This window comes from Pyxicephalus adspersus, chromosome 1, assembly GCF_032062135.1.
Source record: "Pyxicephalus adspersus chromosome 1, UCB_Pads_2.0, whole genome shotgun sequence".
NCBI classification, from domain to species: domain Eukaryota; kingdom Metazoa; phylum Chordata; class Amphibia; order Anura; family Pyxicephalidae; genus Pyxicephalus; species Pyxicephalus adspersus.
This window is the reverse complement of record NC_092858.1, coordinates 121,551,590-121,561,736: the sequence shown is the minus strand read 5'-3', so window position 1 is coordinate 121,561,736 and position 10,147 is coordinate 121,551,590. Positions and strand designations below refer to the sequence as shown.

General features: G+C 36.4%; 1 long non-coding RNA gene across 1 annotated transcript in view; it reads left to right on the top strand.

Annotated features, from left to right (window-relative positions):
- Positions 1–786: 786 nt before the first annotated feature.
- LOC140322509 (uncharacterized) overlaps positions 787–10,147 on the top strand; it is a 19,118-nt gene continuing 9,757 nt past the window's right edge. Inside the window, exons 1-2 of the long non-coding RNA XR_011919202.1 lie at positions 787–879; positions 5,957–6,133. This is a non-coding gene — a long non-coding RNA (uncharacterized lncRNA). The remainder of the gene's footprint in view (positions 880–5,956; positions 6,134–10,147) is intronic.

Genomic DNA, 10,147 nt, shown 5'->3' with positions numbered 1-10,147 from the left:
ATTAGAAAGCTATTGGCTGATTGGCTGGCGGGAAGGGCGAAACTGATAAAACTTGGAAGAGCATGCACCCCCAGGGTCAGAACTGCTCACTCATCCCCTTCATCACCCTCCACAACTCACAAAATCAGTTGTGTTAAGTAAATGTAATTCATCCCAGTGGAATAGGCACTCTCCTGAACAACTCAAGCTTTGGTGGATGTTTTACATGTACAATACATAAATTAGGAAATCCTAATAAATGAATCAACTTTATTTTGTGGAAGTAAAATGTAATGTTGCATGGGACTATAGATATAGATAAAAGGAATAGGAGTTTTTTCCTACCATTGAACATTTTCTCCCACTAACTAGCAATGTACATTCTACTTACTGCTGTACTCTACATTGTTCTCACTGCTACTGTATATCCTATGCACCATGTATTATGTTATTTAGACCTCTCTTTGTCCTCTATACTTTGTACATTGGGCCTGATTAAATAAAGGTCTCCAAGGCTGTAAAAGATAGATAGGAGAACTATACATATATATATATATATATTATATATATATATATATATATATGTGTGGTTTTTTTTTTATTTTTTATGAGCAAGCCTGTCACTTATAGCACAGTAATTATGAAATATTTCACCATGCTCCTTTAAGCCACATACAATGTTCAGTGCAATTTAGCCACACCTATTCTGCACACCACATGTGTCTTTTTTCTCAGCTTCTAAAATTGGGAGGTATAAAAAGCCCAGTGTACTTGTGTGTTTTAGGTCAGCTCTGTGCACACAAGAACTCCTTTCATTTTGTTTTCTATGCAAGTTCTAATTGAGACCTCGACTCAATTGTCTTAGGGTAAATGTGATCGTGGAACCATAGCCTGACTGATGTAAGTGAAATATTTTCTGTTTAAGAATTTAATGATTTATTATTATTTTGCAGCTAGTTCATTAAAATGACTGATGTAATAAGTACAATGAAAATGTGAAAGCAAGAATCAAAATAAATTAAAAATGAAAAAAACACTTAATAGCAATTTATATTTTAAACACAGTTTTTGTTTCTAACACTTCAGTTCCAATTACTAGAATTCTTTAATACAGAAAAGTCCAGCTTGACCTAGCTATGGCGTTGCCTAGCTTGATCTAAAAGGCAGCTGTAATTTATTCTGGGCTTCTATCCAAAGTTACTTAAGTCTGGGAGCACGCAGCTCCTTAGTTCACCAGTGCAAGTCACATAACAAACCCTCTACAGTCCTTAATATAACAGATCTGGTGCTAGAATGTCATGTTCAGCTGTAGGTTAGATATATAATTTAGTTTGACCTCAACCCTAAGAAGTAGCTTGACATCCCAGCTGTTCCATTGGAAAAAATCTTTTGGCAAACAAAATGTCCTAACTCAACTACCCATGGTTTGTCATGTATATTTCATTTCTTGTTTATCCATGATGGAAAATGGGTACACTTAGGGATTTTAAAGAATATCTTCAATAACAAATTTTATTATTTGAAATGTTGCTGTCTCCTTAACCTCCTAACCGTTAAGCCCGTGCTTTTTCATATTAAAAAAAGTTGCAATTATCGATAACCCCGTACTTTTCTCACTCCCCACTTACCTGGTCCCGCTGTGCTCATCCAGCGTCGTGTCCGTGTTCCAGCGTCGTCCTCCAGCGTCGATCTCCCTCTCCAGCGTCGGGTGCCGTCTCCTGGTCCCGCTGATCGTCCCGCGTCATTTTCCTTCCAGCGCCGGGTGCTCTCTGAAACAAGAAGCCAGCCGGCGGAGGAAAAAAAAAGCGGGCCGGTTTCTTGTGCGTGCGCGATGACGTCGGCGCATGTGCGGGAAATTCAAATTGAAACTCATTCATTCATTTTGGATTGGATTGGATTGGATACAGGAGTTTGTATTCAATCCAATACAAAATGAATGAATTAGTTTCAATTAAAAATAAATACAAAGTATGTATTTTGTATTGGATTGGATACAGGAATTTGTATTCAATCCAATACATAATGAGAGAATGAATGAATTAGTTTCAATTAAAAATAAATACAAAGTATGTATTTTGTATTGGATTGGATACAGGAATTTGTATTCAATCCAATACATAATGAGAGTTTGAATTTTGTTCTCATTTTGTATTGGATTGAATACAAACTCCTGTATCCAATACAATACAAAATAATAGAAAATATATTTATGTGGTTTTGTCTATAGGTGTGTGACGGACACTAGGGAGGTGTTTTAGAAAAATATATTACTATACATTATACCGAATTATTGCATTTTCAGTATTGGATTAAATACAAAGTCCTGTATCCAATCAAATCCAAAATAATAGAAAATATATTTATGTGGTTTTGTCTATAGGTATGTGACGTTGGACGGTTGGACACTAGGGAGGTGTTTTAGAAAAATATATTACTATACAGTATACCGAATTATCGCATTTTCAGTATTTTTCATTTATTTATGTGTTCTTGTTTAAGCTGAATTTTGTGTTTTTCCTTTAATTTTATTAAAAGTAATTTTTTTTTTTACATGATTCTGTGGTTCAAACATTTTTTCTATTCATTATATCTACTAGACCCCTATTCGGACATATTTCTGTAAGTTACAGGTCTACAATTTAAAAAAAAAAAATTACCTGTAACGCTTTTGGTACTGAAATCTAGACATCAGTGTAACGCCCAGGTGGTTAATAGGATCAATGACTATAGGTTTATATTTTACAATAATATTTATCCAGTGAAAATATAAAACATAAGTGCAAAAAAAATGTTTCTTCTCCATGTTGGTGAAGAATTGGTATCTGGACTTAAATAGCTATTAAAAGTGAAGCTGTATAAGACTAGGAAAGTAGGTAAACAGAAAAGTTTCCCAGTAGGTAAGCAGTGTAAGGTAAACCTATACTAGAAAAATTAACAGGGCATAGTTAAAAAACATCTGTTTATATACGAACAATAAATTTCTTCCTGCAGTTGTTTTAAAAATTTTGCTCAGTTGTTCACCATAAATTCAATAAATCTATTCCAAAGTAGTGCATATCTGAATATCTATAGCTACAATCTATGTTCTGTTCAGAATATCTTCCTGTAGTCACCCCATTGTGCTATTCTCACCCCATGAGAATAGTGACTTTAGAGTTTCTTTAACCTTTCTAAACCCCCCCACTCTGACAAAGTTCAGGTGAAAAAAAGTTGGAAAATGAGATTCTGCATTGTCCTCCACTGATGGTGCCAAACAAAAATGCAAACCAAGCAATCTAGCACACATTGGCTAAAAAACATTCTGGGAGTTTGATTAATTGCAAATGACAACTTAGTTTTCCTTTATTGGATTTTGGTAAATGTATTGCTTGGAAAGCAAAACTCACATTTTATATTTTTGACTTTCTTTGGAAACACTCCAAAGCTTGCTGGTCAACATATAAAATAAAATTGAATTGAACTGATTTGTAGACATTTCAAAGTGCCCAGGTAGCTAAGACATTGTGATGTTACATGAAACATGTAAAGATAATATAATAAATGGCAGGTGACAGATGGACGCAGACAGATGTATTAACAGCTACTTGGACATAGTGAGTTATGAATTCATGCAGGAATTATTTGGAAAATGATGTAAAGGTGCAGTAGACCAGCAGTAAGCTCCCCTTCTGGCAAACTGCATGCTTCAAAGTTTGCCAAAAAGTGATTTGTACCAAGTTCCATGTTTCTCAGTAAAAAATTAAGATTCTAGTCCAAGAAACTAAGCTGATAACCAGATACAAAAAATGCAGGAAGAAAATGAATGTCAGTTAGGACACTTTCTAATTTTAAGGCGTCATCTGTCACAAAGGCAAACTTTATACTAAGACTGTCTAAGTCATAGTCGTGAATTTAATTTTGAATTATATTTAAAATATTTAGTAACCATCATGGACTGTATATGGCAACTACCTTTTTTACTAAAACCCTTTATTATTTGTGTTCTTGCTCATGCTAACTTAAAGGTAGCATTAACATATGTTCAGGGCTTGCATCAATTACCAAGCTGTAAATGAAAGCCAGGAAACTGAATGTACTGCATGTCATACATTAGGATAAAAAGTCAGTGCCAGCTGGAGATTAAATTAATCCTACTTCTTATTTATTACCAAGGGGACATTTTTTGCATATTTTAAAGGTGGGTAAAGACATTACACAACTTTATGCAATAGCATATAGTAAAGCATGAAAGAGAGCTTTTGGTATAGTGTGTAAGTATGCACAACATATTTGCACAGTTGTGTCATGCTGGCTTTTTTAAAGATCATAATATCAATTATGAAAATCGTTTCGCTATACTCTGGAGGTTTAGTCAGTCGTGGCTTCTGTGGGCATGCAAATTATTTGTTTTTTCCACTTACAAAGGAAGTGAGGTAGCAGAAAGTAAGGGGTCAGGAAGAGAAGACACAGCTGTGTGGTGCTATACAATATAACAGACACAGATCTGTACAGAAAAATGGAGAGATGATTAGAACACATATCTGTATTTTCTGAACCATCCTTGGTACTTGTTACTGAAGTCACTGAAAGCTGTGTATAAAGAACCATATAAAGAGTAACTGAGTTTATATATTCCACTATTTTCATTTTTGCCTCTTGCCTTTGTTGAATATATCCTAATTTCAGCAAAGGTATCCCTTTATACCCTTTATGTGTAATTCCCTTGAAAATTGCTGTAGAACTTATATACTAAACTATTTAGACAAATCATAACAGCACTGTGAACTCCATTGCCTTTTTTATTGCTTTTTTCTTCACCTGATCTTCTTCCAGGTTTGGAGTCCTCTTGATTGACCACGTTAAGATGTGGTAACTCCTTAATTCAACTTCAACAACTTTAATTTACTCCCAAACCACCATAAAAAGATCCTCTTCCTGCTGTTCCGTATTTTTTTTTTATTTGTACATATCCTCCATGGTAGTGCCATGTGGCCCTCAGTAGACGTGATGCAGACCACAACAGACATAATGTGGCTACCTTGAAGAATTAATACTTTCAACCTGGCCCACTGTTTCATGTGAGTTAGACAGTTCTGATTTAAAATGTAGAAAGATTTGTGTAGTAAATGTGTAATAGTATTGCTTGATTATTGGATCAGTTTTATGGCTTCATTGATTAAATTCCTTGGCGACTTTTACGCTAATGGAATTGTCTGTAGATTTTGTGGTTTGTTTATTATTTTAAACTGGTTGCTAATTGAGAACCTTCCAAATGTGGAATTCTTTGGATTCTTTCCAGTGACATATGCCATTATTAAAAAAAAAGCTATTGCAGGTTCATGAGGCTGTTTACTAAGATTAGTAGTATATTTTTGATATATCAGTTTGTTAATTCTCTTGCTTGCATATGTTCAGGGCGAGTAACCACTGGGATTCCTGGAACACATTCATGACAGCACTGCCAAACCTGATTACCTAATGACAAAGTTCCAAGTAAGCAGGCGGCTCCAGATTCTGTAGAAGCACCCTCTGACTTTATTGGCTTCTACTTGAGTAACATTACATAATAGTAGCAAGAAATAGTATGCAAAAATAGAATTGGGCACAAAAGGACAAGCTAAAAAGTATCAGGATTTTCAGAGAAATAGCTTTTACTGAATTGGGTAGAGAATGTTCCTTTTTTTATAGGGTGTTGACAGATCTGCTCATAAAAGGTGTTGTTTTTAGGGGTTTTTGTTACCTAGTATTTATATTGACCTTTATATCTGAGAATTTAGACCTTTTGATATATACACAATAAAACATCTCCCAGCTGACCTCCTTCATATCGATCACCTTCATAGGTAGTGTCCCACAGTCTACATCCCAGTAGATTGTAGGACGCAATTTCTGCACATGCCAGACATCAAAAATGTATCGTCAGGTACTTTTCTAGAATGCAAAAAAAATTAATTGATCTCATTCACAGTGAGATTGGCACTTTTTTTTACATTTTTAGGAAGACACTTGATGTGAGAAGAACATTTTTAGGAAGACACTTGATGTGGGAAGAACATGGAAGAGAGAAGAAAATGGTCATGCCTGCTGTTCCATCTGCGTTGTAAAGAAGAGAGAAGCGGTGCTGGACTCGCTAGGCTTGGATTGTGGAGAGATCATGGGCCTTTCACCAGTAAAGGTAAGTGGTATTTTTTCGGTGAAAGTTTAAGCAACTTATAGGTATACTGTATATACTGTATAATATACCATAAAAGTGACCTGGAAAAAGGTCCTGCACAACACAGAAATATCTGACGTCATGTGTGACTCCTATGTCTACATTTGTTTTTGATATCTATTTATATCTACCATATGTATCCTTGGGTTTCTGGTATTCCACACTGGCTCGATAAATAATTAAGTTAAAAGATGACCCTCTGCAAACCATCAATACTCAAATAACTGTAATTGGCAGTTCTTATGTTTCTTTTATAGCGTTAGTGTTGGTAAATGCTATAATAATTAATGATATTAATGGTAATTAATGATATTAAAATAGCATTAACAAAAGCATTAAAAACATTCTAAGCGATCAGAGATACATTTTATACCTAGTGTTATTTACATTGTATTCCCACTAGAAAGACTCCCTCCTGATCATTTTTCTAGACATTTTATCCCTGTCATTGTTACTATTCAAGTTCTTGCCGATTTCATGGGTTTGTATACATGTTTGATAAACGTGTCGGCATGGGCTTCTTCAACCAAAGTTTGGCCTTTAAAGTAGGCCCCACTAAGTCAAGAGACTAGAACAATCACATGACTCTTGAAACTGTTTAAAGTATGCAGACTGGCAGGTCCTACTGGACACCAGTATCACGTGGCATATACCCCAACCCTGACCCAAAACTACCAGAGACATACTCCAACTGCAATTTCAGTGATCTTTTTTGTACTGTTTTTTGGGGTGCTTTGCTGCTGCTTTTAGATTTTTACAGAAATATACTGGGTGTTGGTGCACCGATGCTGCAGTTTTCTTCTACTGCTTGCGACAAGTTGTGTTAGGACAGGGCAGATGGAACAGGGATCTTATGGAGACTGGGGGCTGTAGTTCACTGCAGACACAAAGGTTTAGGACTGTGATTTCTCAACTGATTATTATATTGACTAGACAAGCTGTGGCGAGGGGACCATATCATGGCACTGGCAGATCTGTTCCCAATTAGTCACTTGTCACACTCACGCAACGTAATTTGTGTCTTTTTGCAGTTTAGGATTATACTGTACTGGCAAAACCTCAGAGGTGTAATTATATTTATGCCTTGCGAAATCCAAAATCCTGAAAAGGCTTTATACAATACAGAAATAACTATATCTATTTACAATTTGGGTGTGTTCAATTTAGCAATAAGAAAGTTTGTAGAGTACACAGGGAGTTTTATCTAGCCAACATGTTGTAAAAAGCATTTTTCACCATCCGAAGGAAAAAAAAAGGCTATTAGCATCCATCCTATATCCTGTAAGGGTTTTTCCAGACATAATTTATTGACCGAAATCCCTGGCAGTTCAAGTACAGGCTGTTCTTTTCCTGTTGCCAACCCAATGGTGGGAACCTGACGGGTCTTTAAGCTCCTAGGAAAATGGATGTTTTTTGTCTCTCCACCCTGATACCACCTATGGAAATCTGGGCTGCAGAAGTGGACAAATAGGGAGTCAGATTTTTAATTCTTCAATTTCTAATAAAAGTGATCAGGCATTTTTACAGGTGCCTCAATCACCTCTTTTGTAGAGGGTAAAGTTGGCCAACCAACCATGACTGCTGTGGAAAAGAGTTACACAGCAAAGTGCAAGAGCAATATTCCTAAAAAAAAATCACCTTTTCTAGGCAAAAGTTCATCAACAAATAAATGATTTATTATATATAGTCACAAAATGCAAACCCCAAAAAAACATTACCATGTCATGCATCCTATTTTTTTTTCTTTTATTACAAGGAGGGCACATAAAGAGAGGTTAGGTACATATTAGTACAATAGTAACCAGAACAAATAGGGTCTAACCTTTCACCATTCTATTTTTTGCCTTTAAATACATTTTAAATATTAAATCCTACTCCATACTTTTATGGCATCTTACAGAGTTACATAAACCTATAAAGGTTATTTTATCCAAAATGATTTACTGATTGCGTTCATAAATAAATATGCAGCCAGGCATTACTGGATCACATTGCACTTGTGTCATCTGTTGTAGTTATAGTTGCAAACTCAATTTATACAACTATCTTTGGAGGTTGATATATACACAAATGGGCCAAAATACATAAACATAATGTTTCTTCCCTATCATTACCCAAAGTAATTTGTTATTTTAGGGATCATAAAAAAACAAGGTTAAAGAGAAACCTGTCTTTTCACATACAAATATGTACTTTGTAAATGTGGTGCAAATAAAGTTTACAGACAGCTGGAAATTTACAAAATACCCATTGATATCTTGTACAACTATATATAAATCGAGCCTCTAAGTCACACCATCCTGTCCCCAGCCTGTGGCAGCATTTGTTGTGCAGTTTACTACATGGACTTTGACCTGGGCTGGAATCTTTTAAAACCTAAACTGTTGGGACAGCAAGTACAAGTTTAAGGTGATCAGAAGAGCTTTTACTGCTAAATATCACCAGAGTTCAAAGAAAATAGTTTTCCTGACTAAGCAGGTTTACTGCATGTTTTATAAACACTTGTTTTGTGTAATTTTGACAAGCACCCCTGTACAATGAGGAAAAACTGACAGGTAAAATACAAATTCTGAAGTGTGGAACTTTTTTCCATTCTATCCATAAATTGCTTTAATTTTTAACCTAACACATGGCAAATTAGCAGCAGTAAGAATTGCTAGCAATATGATGTTAGGTTGTTGCTTTGCATACACCTGGATTTGACAGGCTAGGTTTACATATTTCCATGCAGAATAATGCACCACAACCTGCTGTATATGAGCATTGTAATGTTCTTGCACTTTAGTGCACCATGACACATGTATGTGAATGTACACCTGCTGTGGTGTGCTACATTATCGAAAGGATTGCAGGTAAATTTTTTGTGTGATAAAACTCGTTAGGGTAGGCCACATTAACATGCTAGGAAAATTATAAAAGGGCTCATAAAGAAAAATCTGCTAAAAACAAATATTTTTGAGTGGATTGAAAGTGAGGTATAGACTCTTCCAGGCTTTTCTTGCTCTCTGGTAGCACAGCAGGGAGAAATCCCTGCAACAAAATAGTGTAACACAGTGGTCACACAGTGGTTTCTTTCACAGAATGGCTCTGCCAGGGAGGGGGGGTAAAGTGACTGGGACGGGGTGGCACAGGCATTTGGGGTCGGGGGGCAAAAGCATTGCAGAGCAATGTCAGAGAGCTAGACAGGTGTTTGAGCCCTACATAGACTGCTCTTCCATTCTCAAAAGCTCCAACTCCTGTCATCACACTGATACTAGCTGGAGAGCAGTGTAAGGAGGGCCGCTGGCGCTTCTGCTCCCTGTGCTCCCGCTACCTGAATTCCCGCCTTCTGTCACCGACCAGCACCAGTCCACGACCTGGAGGTTGGGGACCTCTGGTGTAACACAAAAACACTAGTTTGACATTCTGTGAGAATTAACTAAAGCTCATTAAAAGAGAGCATTCTTGCGGAATTCCATCGCCGTTTCTTCCAGCTTTGACATCACTCATGTTACTCAAAGTGACAGATCCAAAGACTGTGGTATTTTCCGTTTTAAATTTGGCTTTGTTTACCAGTGGCTTTTTAAAACCATTTCTTTCGGGGGCAAAGGGTGGGCAAAAAAGCAGGCTTTAAGTTACCCATGGAGGGTCCACTTTAGAACGTGAGGCAGCTAGCTGGTGAATTCCTTGATACAAGGCCCAGGTTTCCCTTTCTGTAAGATGGGACAACTTTCTTTAAAGTTACCACATTTTGTAGGCTAGATTGTATTTGACATGCCAGTGAAACAATCATACAAGAAGGAAATTACATGTTTTATTAGCATTTCTCGTTATTCTCTCAAAGCCCCCAGAGTTTGCTGTAGTGCTGTTGTTCAGATTCAGGCGGACTGCAAAATCAGCCCAAACATCGGACATTCAGTTAGGTTCTAATAGAACCAAACACCAAGTACAATTAACCAAAGGTAGCTGTTTTATTACACAATGGGTGGCAGCTGC